The sequence below is a fragment of the Liolophura sinensis genome, chromosome 9 (assembly GCF_032854445.1).
Source record: "Liolophura sinensis isolate JHLJ2023 chromosome 9, CUHK_Ljap_v2, whole genome shotgun sequence".
NCBI lineage: Eukaryota > Metazoa > Mollusca > Polyplacophora > Chitonida > Chitonidae > Liolophura > Liolophura sinensis.
This window is the reverse complement of record NC_088303.1, coordinates 25744345-25756864: the sequence shown is the minus strand read 5'-3', so window position 1 is coordinate 25756864 and position 12520 is coordinate 25744345.

Here is a 12520-nt window from a genome sequence, read left to right as displayed (position 1 = left end):
AGCTTCGTCCTCACGGTAACAGCTAATCGTTAATATGGTAGGTAATAAGCATTTAAAGGACGGTCCTAAATAAATTAAAAACAAATTGTCAAAATGAATTTCTTCGATCACTATATGCTTATTTATTATAGCAAGAAGCACTTTGTATATTATTTAAAAGTGTAATATTAGAAAACATATCAGTTATCTATTGATATACAAGTGTAACATTTTGATAAGCTTATCCGTCCAATCTTAACATATGGATGAGAAAGATGAAAGTTTTAGGACTTTCGAGCTGTAGAAAACATTTAGCCTAATGCCGACTTTCGATCAAGTATAGGCTACAAGAAATGTATGGTTTTAATTTCTTAATATAACTAAGTATAAACAAAATGTTATAAACAAAAAAATACATAACATGGGTAACACTACATGGTTTTGGGAGACAACGTCACCGTTTTCCCTCTAGACTGTACACAAGCTTTTGAGCAGATCTGTACCGTTTCGAATAAAACGTCTCGTAACTACTCGATAAAATTTTTCAATTTATGATGGTGATGCCGATTTATCCGATTAAAAGAAATTTTCCACGAAAACACTTGACATGTTTTACATGCACGGCGAACTAGGTCATTTTTCTTTTAATATTGTCGTTCAGCCTATTTAAAAAGATACTTGGATTTTTTCATTAGTCTAAAGGCCAAGCTTGATGTAGCAAACTGCCTCCATGTACTTATTGGCGTCTTTTATACACGAACACAAAGCAGACAACACAGAAAAGTATTAATCTGTTGTTTCTTTAAAGTACCATCCCTTCGGGCCACTGTGTAACCTCTTCGTGGCATCGTGTCACTTCTTCGTGCCAACGTGTCACCTCTTCGTGAAATCTTGCCATGGCTTCGTGCCATCTCGTCGCCTTTTCGTGACATCATACCATCGCTTCGTGACATCGTACCATCGCTTCGTGCCATCGTATCATCGCTTCGCATCATCGTGCCATCGCTTCGTGCCATTGCCGGGCGATGGACACGATGTATGTGGAGCGTACATTTTATTTCTACATTCTTTATTTTAGTCTGCAGTCGCCTATATTCAGCTATCTGTAAAATCAGTCATACTCAAGGCCAAAATGGCCTTTCGCTAGTGACACATAACGCCACAAGCTCTACGCATTGATTTGTCGTACGTTTATATTATTGCACGGGAAATGCAGTAAGAATAATTTTTCTAATTCATAATGTTAACTCCATAATTCTGGTTTCAACACCAAAAACCCTCTGTTGACGTCATAACTATGCAAGAACAAATGGCATGCTGGACAATGGGCGCGGTGAGAAATTTGTTTTAAAATAGGTGAACCAACGTGCGATTAGAACAAACTCCATGCAGTATCACAAAATGCACTACTGTCCAAGCGAATAAACTGCATTGCTTTTTTCTTATAAAAAATTTCCTGATACCCATTTCTAAAACCATACTGCTGTGAGACCATATACTACATGAGATAAATAACACTCATTTATGAAGGTTATATTGTACTGAAGCATGCGAACAATGCAGTGCCAGAAACAGGGTTAGATTAAAATCGATAGGGCTTCAGGCAACTCATGTCACAACCCGTTAAACATACTGAACTCCGCCCATTATCCAGCATGCCACAGTTTTTTTTGAATAATTATGGTGTCCCCCGAGGCAATGAATTCTTGGCGTCGAAAAAGAGCTCATACAGTTTAACATTATGAATTAGGGAAATTGTTCTAACTGTATTTTCTGTGCAAGAATATGGACTTCCAACATGTCTATGTGTAGAGCTTGTGTTGTTACGTGTCACTGACTGAAAGCAATTTTGGTAGCAAGTATGATTTTACAGCTGAACATAGTCGATTGGCGAAAAGAAATAGGCTATAGTTCCGCTTCCTGTGTGTACACGCTTAAGGATAAACGCTCGAATCAAATGGGTATGTATAAAAAATTTTGGACGTGTCAGTAGTGGAAAATGAAAATAAATGTACTGCCCTGGTCACGTGAGCATTGATGGAAGGGCGATGGCACGAAGGTACGAAGCGATGACACGGTGACACGGAGCGATGACACGATGCCAAGAAAGGGATGGTACGATGCTAGCATCGTGTCATCGCTTCGTGCCATCGTACCATCGAATCGTGTGTTATACTCCTGAGTGTTTTCTTAGTGAATTGCTTTTCTTTCACCGATATCTGGTGAAATGGTTTTGCCCTTAGGCAATCAGCTATTGGAGGGTGCCATCGTGCCATCGCTCCGCATCATCGAGCCATCGGTTTGTACCATTCCCAGGAGATGGAACGCTGGAACGATGCCGACATTATCCGGCTACCATACAGAAGTAATATACTTCATAAACAGGTTATGATTTTTATAATTAGCACCTGTAGCAAAATCTGGACCCTAATCTTTTAACAACCCCTCAATTTTATGCACATTTTCCGTCAATACTCAGGAATGTTCGGAAATGACGTCATCGATAAACAAACATGAAACTCGGGACCAGCTTAGCGCTCCCAAAACTACCAACAAAGTTGTTTTGATAGCTGTCATCGACTTCGCTACTAAATTTCTGGGACTGGCCACTGGGACCTTGGGAAACTCGTTGAAAGCCATTTTTGCCAACCAAGAAAACACCTGATAATTCTTTTTTGTACTCCTATGTGTTCGGCCATATTCTAAACTGAATATTAAGAAATAAAAAATAAGTGTCTTATACACCCTTAGAGACAGCTACATGTATACGGATAACTCCATCAGAGGCTTAATCATTTCTGGTCGGCTTGGGGAACTTCCGTAACAGTATTAAGTCTCAATTTACGGCTACAGTTAAGCGCTTTAGTCCAGGCTCTTGATCCGATTGACATGTAGAGTTAAATACACATCACCGTCATTGCTTTCGATGTAGCTTTCTTTCTGGCTGTTGGCAAATCTCTCATGAGATCCTAGTTGAAAAGATAGTATTCGCAAAGGCTATGTCGGAATTCCTCGCTGACAATGAATGATGTGGCCGGACAGCGTGCAGCTATCAGTACCCTCATTATCAGATTAATTCACCCGTGACCTCACATTTATCCTTAAAATGAAAATAAATAAATCTGTCATTACCCAGCAGGAAACGTAGAATTTAATTTCCTTCAAGCCAAACTGTTTGAAGGAGCGCATGTTTGGAGAACATTGTTGATTCGCTAACAGGATACGCAAAATCTCTCTTTTTCGAAGTTCTTCCATACCTGAAGAAGAACAAACCGCCTGAATTACATTTTCCTGGGGTAGTCATGGTTGTGTCACATGTGTCAAACCCCGAAGTGGTTCCCTCACTTTGAAAACGAGAAGTACTCTCCAAGCACAGGTGGTATCATAGCACAGTAATGCTCCTGACAGATCGTCGATTGAAGCGCCATTTCGGAAACTAGATCTGTACAATGCCAGACGCCTTGCTCGGAAACCCTAAAGCCCTGTCCAGACTATCCAACATCATTCAACTTCTGTTGACTCAACAGCAAAATGAATGCTGTTGAGGTAAATTGGAGGTAAATTCCATCTTCTCTCCAATGCATGAGACACAATGATTTTCTTTTGCCCCTGTCTTTGTATCAACGAAACTGTCTAATCGCCAGACCAGTTTCTCTCTTTCGCCTGTGATGCCGCCATTTTGCTCAGGTCACGTACCTTATGACGGTTACGTTATTTCCACACGACCGCTGATTGGTTACTTTCACTGAACTTGTTGACAACAAATACACATGCACATTTCCGATTCAACAATGTTGGATGATGTTCAGTGTTGCAGAACCAAGTTGAAGAAGCCGTCTAGACTACTCAACACGGATCAACTTGACACTTATTAAGTTTACAAAAGTTGAGTGATGTTGGATAGTCTGGACGGTTCTTTAGAACTGGAAGCGAAGGTTATTTGTGTCGCTGTGCTCATTCATAGTCCTCTTTTGTGTTTTTTAACGCACACTGATTTATTGGTCACCACTATAATGTGGACATTCCGCAATGTTAGCCCCTGAGATTAGATTTTTGTCATTTGCAATAAAACTACTACAGCTGTCTCGTCTACGTCCCATTCGAGAACACGCGCCTTTCTACGTGATCCTACGGTACAGAGACAAAGCTCGTGTATATATGGGCGCAGTGATTTCCCCCCAAATTTGGGTATAATTGTTGATAGAGGAGTATCAGATATTTATTAAGTATTTTCAGATTCCTTGAGTCTAAATCTCTTCCAGTGGTATAAAAATCAAGCACCTTCCTGTATCTGAATTGATGAGAAACATCCAAAATAAAAATGAACTATATGCACTCAAGTATTAGCTAATGAATATAACGTTATTCAACATGGCGGCGCCCACGACAGACAGCATGAAAGGAGTTCGAAGAAGTAATCGCGTACGTAAGGGGAAGCGGTTGCGTTTCTGTGGAGTTGAATGCAAAGCAGGTCACGGCTCTTCGTGCGGCATATGAGAAAAAACTCCGACTATTCATTCATAGAACAACCCGGTAACATTCCAGAGAAAGTATACCAAAGATATCTCCAAATACAGGAAAGTTATCGGGAGTGATTGGCGGCCATTCGCAGACACCATTTAAAGGAAAAGACTATGTATAAATATACTTTATACCAGTGTGTCGGTGAGAAAACTTTCGCCGAATGTTTCACGATCAGCCAAAAAGATTTTAGTATGGACCGGCTTTTTGAGAAAACCAGTTGGGTTCCGGCAAACATACAATGTGGAAACAATATTACTTGTGTGAGTACGACGGATAGACGGGAGCTACTAAATAGTGACTCTCTGATAATGCATGCTAGAAATACGCACAATTTTCCAGACCTGTCTGGTAAGAGGTTACCAGACGCTGAGTCTAACGCTGAGCCTAGACTACAAAGCAACGCTTTGTATTCTCCGCTTTGTTTCATTTAACAATGAAGGGCGAGTATGTATATATCTTTATTTTTTGCTGCATTTATACGTGGTATTTATGAAATCTGCAAATGTTTTATTGGGCAACTCTTGCATGAGTTTGTAGCGTCATCAATGTTCTAATGTTTTACTGAGCAACTATTGCATGAGTTTGTAGTCATGACAGACGTACATGCCTCTAGTGCTATTTAAATACAGCTATCGGTAATTCCTGCAGCGCCCAGTTGGTTAGCGCGCTAGCGCAACGTAATGACCCAAGAACCTCTCACCAATGCGGTCGCTGTGAGTTCAAGTCCAGCTCATGCTGGCTTCCTCTCCGGCCGTATGGGAAGTTCTGTCAGCAGCCTGCGGATGGTCGTGGGCTCTGCCCGGTTTCCACCCACCATAATGCTGGCCGCCGTCGTATAAGTGAAATATTCTTGAGTACGGCGTAAAACACCAATCAGATAAATCAGATAAATATAATTCCTGTAGCAAATAGTAGGGCTGTACACCAGTCAGATCAAATGCAACGAATAAATAAAGTAAATATTTAGATGAAGATTTATTGCAGAAACATTTCACAATAATTGTCATATAATTGACATATTCTTTAGTACAGCAATAAACCTCAAATGAGTGAATAAATAGATAAAACTCTTTGCGGTTTTCACCTTATGTCATATCTGGCTTTAAGCAACCTGCTTCTAACAGAGTGACCGATTTATTTATTGATGTATTTATTTGTATATAACGACGGTCAGGTTTATTGGTGGATGGAAATGCCCGATTCTACTCTCTGGACTCCAATATCCGAAAACTCCTTCTGATTTCAGCCGCAGCCGAAACAAGGAAAGCTGGATTCGAATAAGCGACTGAAAGAAGCTAGCGATTTAACTACCGCCTTTGACATGCCACAGTGCTCCGAAACATATTCACTAATACCAGCCATGTATGAGTTAAATCATTTAGATGTATGGTTTGTACTCCAGCTCAATCTAAGGCACATCAGGTAAGACATACCGGTCCGAACGGGACAGGATGTATGCCGTGTTTTAACTGGAATCGTGAGAGAGAAAGGCTTTACGGCTTTTACTGTTTATATAGCTGTGAAAGGCCAGATGAAGTACCGTTGTCGCCAATTACAACGCCACTGTTTGTAGAACGTGGTTAATAGCGCTAGCCGCAATGTTAACGACCATCTCTCCCGGCCTTAAAAATGTAATGCTTAAAAATTAAACGCAAGAGAAAAACACAGCTCGTAACAAAGCCCATTGAAACTCGTTACCAATTGTGTGTTTCAATGATTTCAGTAATCGACACAGAATCTCATATGTTATCCGAAGACGAGTGTCAGCTTGACTGTTTATGATCTTCATACCTGTTAACAAACGTTTGTCAAAGAACGCCTGGCTCGGTCTCAGACACCAGCTAAGTTTCTGGAAATAACATTAGCAGAAAAAAAGGTATAAGCTATTGACGTTGCATAACCCAATTTAATTAAATAAGCAATAAATCCACACAGGTCTTTTAGAATCAAGTCCAGCAGAAGCTGAGACAAAATAGTCATACAGTTGCCAAGCGCGCTTGTAACAAATGATCCAGTCAATGCAGTTCGATGCACATATGGATGTCCATAAATATCACAAAACAACTCAGAGTTAAAATTAGAGTTGGCTGATATTTATCAGTCACGTCATTTGAAGATGTTACAGCAACATGGCGCTGTTAATTAGGCCTGCTATATCTAATTTACATGCATATAGGTACAGTAAATATGTACTGCAAGGTGGTCTGATGGAACACCGAGTTCTGGTAAACAGCACTGTCCCACGTAAGCGCCACGATATGGCTGATATGTGGCCAAAATGCTCTGTGTTTCCAAAAAAGATGTTCGTTTTATATCTGACCGCATGGCACTGCAGTTCATTTGCATGAGTGACTTTTGCATTTTACCACATGGGACATTTAGTGCGATACATTAACTGCTAAATAATGATGTATTTAACACTGCATCTTTTCAATCAAATATGAAGCCAGTGACAGCAAGTTATTTGTAAGCTGTTCTGGAAAAAAAGGAATATTCACACAGATCATTTTCCTCAAGTTGAATAATGACGGTGTCAAAAGGAATTTTACAGTCTTTAACCATTTTGGACAAATGACGAGGCGTTGAATATATCGTAGTCCCTCATACACCGAAATATGAAATAAACTGGCATTCAGTTAAATCCAGATTTGACAAAAAAGTGTCTGGACACAAAATTCGATACCCATCGAATAAAACCATGCATTATTTCCAATAATTTCTCTCTTGATTCAGGGTACCATCGTAGTTAAAGACTTCAAGACTGAACTTTACTAAGAAAGGGCTTGCAGCCTCAGTCTTGTATCTTGTATCTTGTATCTGTGAAACTTTTATCTAGTTTCTTGGCAAACGATGACATATCTGTGAATGTCCTAGTCCAAGGGTTGGAATGGTTGAGTCTCACTTGGAACGTTGTTTTGGTTCCCTATGCAATGCATATGGTCGTCGTAAAAACCGGTCTAAGCGACGATCAGTCCGTCGGAGATTTGGTCTGGCATACCGGTAAACGGCAATAAATATCGACTCAAAACGATCGACTACTAATGATTTTCTCTCTTCAGCGATGTATATTTTGTCAGGTTTGAAGCAGATTGTAAAATCAACAACACGTGCTTTTTGGTGGTTTGTGAGCTTTAAAGGAAAAGAAAACATAAAAATGCTGCCAAAATCAGATGAAAGAGCTTCAAAACTTATTTGCAAATATGATCTTTAATATTTTTTTAGTTTTTTTTTTAAATGCAAAGGGTATTTGAAAATACTTTTTGTGTGGTGGGTATTTGGGACCAACTTTTGGTATTTATCGATGTTGCATAATGATGTTCTAAATAAGGACGTGATGCTTGTCTAATAACTTTATATGAATGTAAATTTGTTGTTTATATGGAAACATATGCATTTAACCTAAATTATGATAATATTTATGAACATATTAAAAATTTATATACGATCCAAATTGACGTTTAATAGATTTGTTAGCTGAAAAGAACAAATTCTAGTGCAAAAATATTTATTAAACCTGTGTTACATCCTCATTTATGACATTATTAAACAAAGACTATAACTACCAAAAGGTGGTCCCAAATACCCACCATACAAAAATTATTTTCAAGTGTCTTTTTTCTCCTTAAGGAAAAATCGGAAAAAATATTGAAGACCACATTTAGGAATAACATTTCGCGCTCTTTCATCTGAACTTTATGTCATTTCTATGTTTTCTCCACCTGAAAAAAAAGGCCTAAAAAGACCTTCATTTTCTGAAAGAAGTTGATTTCTTCCTATTTTTTACTATTGTGAAACAACCTAGTCATTTTTTTTGTTAAATTCTTAGCCTTCTTTCGGTAGTTGGCTAAATGACCCTTAGCCGACTAACGGACCTTAGATGGCTGCAGAAGTTCCATGAAACGGGCCAAGGGAGTGGCTTGTGGCAACTTCAAATGTAACACAAAAAGTGTATGGCATAACGATTAATGAAGTGTTGCAATAACAATTCCTTGTGTAATAATGTTACACCTAACGAAGCAAACGCATTCCTTAGTGTAATCAGGTTTTACTCAACCGGCCATATCTACTCTTTACTGTATTGACTGCATTCTAATGCTGTGTCACCCTCGGACTATACAACAAGAGACAGGAAAAGAGACAGGAAGAGGGGATAACACTACCCTCCAGTGATAATTGGCAGTAATGCCACAGGAGGGCCTAATTCGTTCACCACCCACAACAACAATGGATTCAACGAAGGTTGGGTGGTGGTGACAACATGCCAAACAATTCAGAAAACCAAAGCACCAGACGTACTTGTACTGCGACAAGCCAGGGGCAAAGCACCAAGGTTTGCCTGACCCATAAATGGGTAATCAGTGAACAGTGTTCTAATCAATTTCGGTCTACTCATCTGGACACACGTCGGGTAATAATCCCCTAGTAATTGTGTATTATTGTCATCATTTGCTTATTCCTTCTTACCTTAAAATCAATTGCATATGTGGTGTTAAGCCATGATCATTCATTCATTCGAGTTCACCATGTTTCTTTCTAATTTTATAGCAAGAGGTAACAAGAGTGACTGGGTTATATGATTTTTGTTATATTATATGTATGTATAACAATCTACGCCACCAACCTCTGTATATGTGTGTATCTGAGAGACGAAAGCACATTTTCTTCAGTTATTTTAAAAATACATAACGCTATGGGTTCAAGACCAGCTCATGCCGACTTCCCTCCGGTCGTTTGAGGGAAGGTCTGCCAGCAATCTGCAGATGGTCGTGGGTTTCCCCCCCGGGCTCTGACCGGTTTCATCTTACCATAATGCTGGCCGAAGTGTAAGTGAACTGTTTTTGAGTACGGCGTAAAACACCGATCAAATAAATAAATAAAATACATCATATGTATATGATCTCACTTATTTGAACAAATGAAAGCATCCATTGCAATTAATTAAAATCGGCTATTTTGAAAATTGAATCAAGTTGCCACATTGTGGAATTATTAGACTGACGCAGTTATCTGCCTATCTAAGAACCTGAAGAATTATATGGCCCCACGATGTCTTATTTATAAAATGGTGCGTTCATATTGTGCAACTCACGGACTATGGGGCGGAGGACTATGTTGTGCCGACAGTTGGTCGTGCATCTCAAAGGCGGCGGAGGACTATGTTGTGCCGACAGTTGGTCGTGCATCTCAAAGGCGCGATGGCCGTACTGGTCTTCCATACCTGACCACCTGACCAGTTACGAATCCATTGTGCTTGCTTTCAAGCATTGTGGCTATTGTAAGCCTTCACCAAGTCCCGTACCCACAGCGGGTGACTCCTCCACATTTCGATTGCATGTTCTGGTAATCTGCACGCAGAGAAACAAAAGGAGCACCGGACAGTAACGCCGACGGTCAACGGGCAGGTCCAGAACAGTTTTATATGGCACAACCAATCGACCGTGATGTGCGGAAGAGATTTCTGACCTGTATGACCACATTATATTGGCATGCATGAGAAAGCACAGAGCGTAATAGGCCAATCGTTCAAAGCTCTCACACCCAGAGCTTGGAAGGGCTTGTTTCGCATGGATCTCTGACTGTAACTGTGAACGAGGCGACGCCATTTTCTTCCTGGCTTCTGATCACCACTATAGTGCATGTTTTCCAGGTAAGCGCTGTCTGTTTTTTGTCCATATTCTTGGGGTGGATAAATACCTTAACGTTTTCTTAACAGCGATCTGCTAGTTGGGTTGTACGTACACATTTTTCTTCCAGTGACGTACAGGTAAATTATGAAGTGTATAAGATTATGTCTGCAGGATATACTTTTGGTTAGCCTTTTTTGGCATTCTATATACTTCCAAGAGCCCAACCCGGGTTATATAAAGCTGATGTTGCTGTCTACGTCTAGTTGTTGACCCGCTCCCAGATGCTCAGTGTGAGAAAGCAGATTGTTGGAAATAATAGACGTCATTCCCTGTGCCACATGACGTAAACAACATAACGGGTATCCTGATGTGGCATTTGTCAGAAAATATGCATATCTATATTTGACTGTATCTTTGTCTCTATTTTATACAACACAACAACCAACTCTTCAAAATACACATCAGCCTACAAAAAGTATACATACTATTTCAAGGTTATGCACTAACTAAATCCTTTCTGATTACATGCCAATATCTTTTAAGACAATTGCATGGACAGAAACTAGCTGAATTTTAAACTCAGTAGTACGGACTATGACACAAAACACGCCCTGTGCATCCTTTTAGGGCACCCTAACCACATTTTTGGAAATTCCTGACAACAGCAGTGTCAAATTGCTCATCCAGAGTTCACAGTTTGTGTTACGAGGAGAAGGGGAGTGGGGGGGGGGGGGGGTAGCAAGTTGTTTGTGTATGTACTTCTCTAAAAATTGTTTCTGGGTTTTACACATTTATTGGCAAATACAACAGTGATACAAAATACAACTAGACGACAGTGACCAGGCGAGTACATGTTGTTTGGAACAGAACCCTGCAAGTATAAAAAACCTGACTTTAGCATACATGTTGGGGCCTCACTGGCCGAGGTAGTACGTCATCGCGGCGCAGGGACCTAGGAGCCTTTCACCAATGTTGTCGCTGTGAGTTAAAGTCCAGCACATGCTGGCATCCTCTCGGCTGTACGTAGGAAGGTCGTCCAGCAGCCTGCGGATGGTCATGGGTTTCCTTTCATCATAATGCTGACCGTCGTCGTATCAGTGAAATATTCTTGAGTAAGGCCTAAAACATCAATCAAATAAATAGATAAATAAATAAATCTGGACTTTAATCCTTTAAATACACGTATCTATTTTCTGAACCGGTTTAAATACTCGGGTCCAAGCCGAAATTGTTCTCGTTCTGTTGTAATGCAAAAATATCACGCTGCCGTTTTGCTCACTAATCTTCACCCCTCAGGCAGAAATGAACAACGGGCTGCGCAGCTTGGGTCAGAAGGTTCCCTATTGCTAAAGACGTATGAGTACTTGCGAACTTAGCAGTCTTGTCTGCGACAAGCCTGTCAGGGAGGATTACCGGTACTCACTGACCGTGTCACTCTGTTACGGGAGGGGTACGGCTTTGTGTTGAAAATTGGTGGCAGCTGAGTGAATAGAAAGGAATATCCCATAATGTTTTAGAATGAATTAATGAACATTATTGCAGAAGGCCACTTGTCTCAAGGGCATATATTGTATTATAATATAATTTCCATAGATCGATGGCGGGCGGGTTGTTTGTACAGCACTCATGTTCATTGGAAATACAAACACTGAACATTGGGAGAAAACTACCGGTCATAATTAACACGATTGTGCGAACAGAAGGCTTTGAATACATAAATAGAGGATATACAATGAGCGATCCATTATATCAATTTTATTAAACTAGTGGTGTAATTTTTATTTGTTCCTAGCCTTTGGCGAGGAACAAAGGAAAATTGCATCACGAGTTTACTAAATTTGATATAATAGGTCACGAATTGCATATCCTGTTTATCCCATGGTTTATTTTGAATGGATTTAGGTGGTTGATAGAGAGGTCACGTCTGTTTGTGTTGACAAGTATGTAAATGAGATGCGCACTGATATCGATATATGTGAAACGGTTGGAGCCCAATCACACATTTCACTAAGCATAGTTTTAGAAATCATTGAGGAAACGTAACACAGTCCATTAGTGTCTGATAAGACGGCGAGTTTTGGCCCCCCCCCCCCCCCCCCCCCCACCAAGTATCAGCATGCATAACTGTTCATTTAAAGATTTGGCTCCAAATTTGTGACCTACATCTCGGTCATATCTGTAATATCTTATTACAGTTATCTGTAAAAACTTATTTGCTGGTGTAGCTAACCACCATGGAACTTGGAGAATGCAACAAAACAGTGTTTACGAACCGCTGATGGAAAATATGCATAAAATAGATTATTAGGTCATATAAAATATGTCTCAAAGATGATTTTTTTATTAATTCTTACGACATTATTATTTTCATAATCATTTCCCGTAAAACC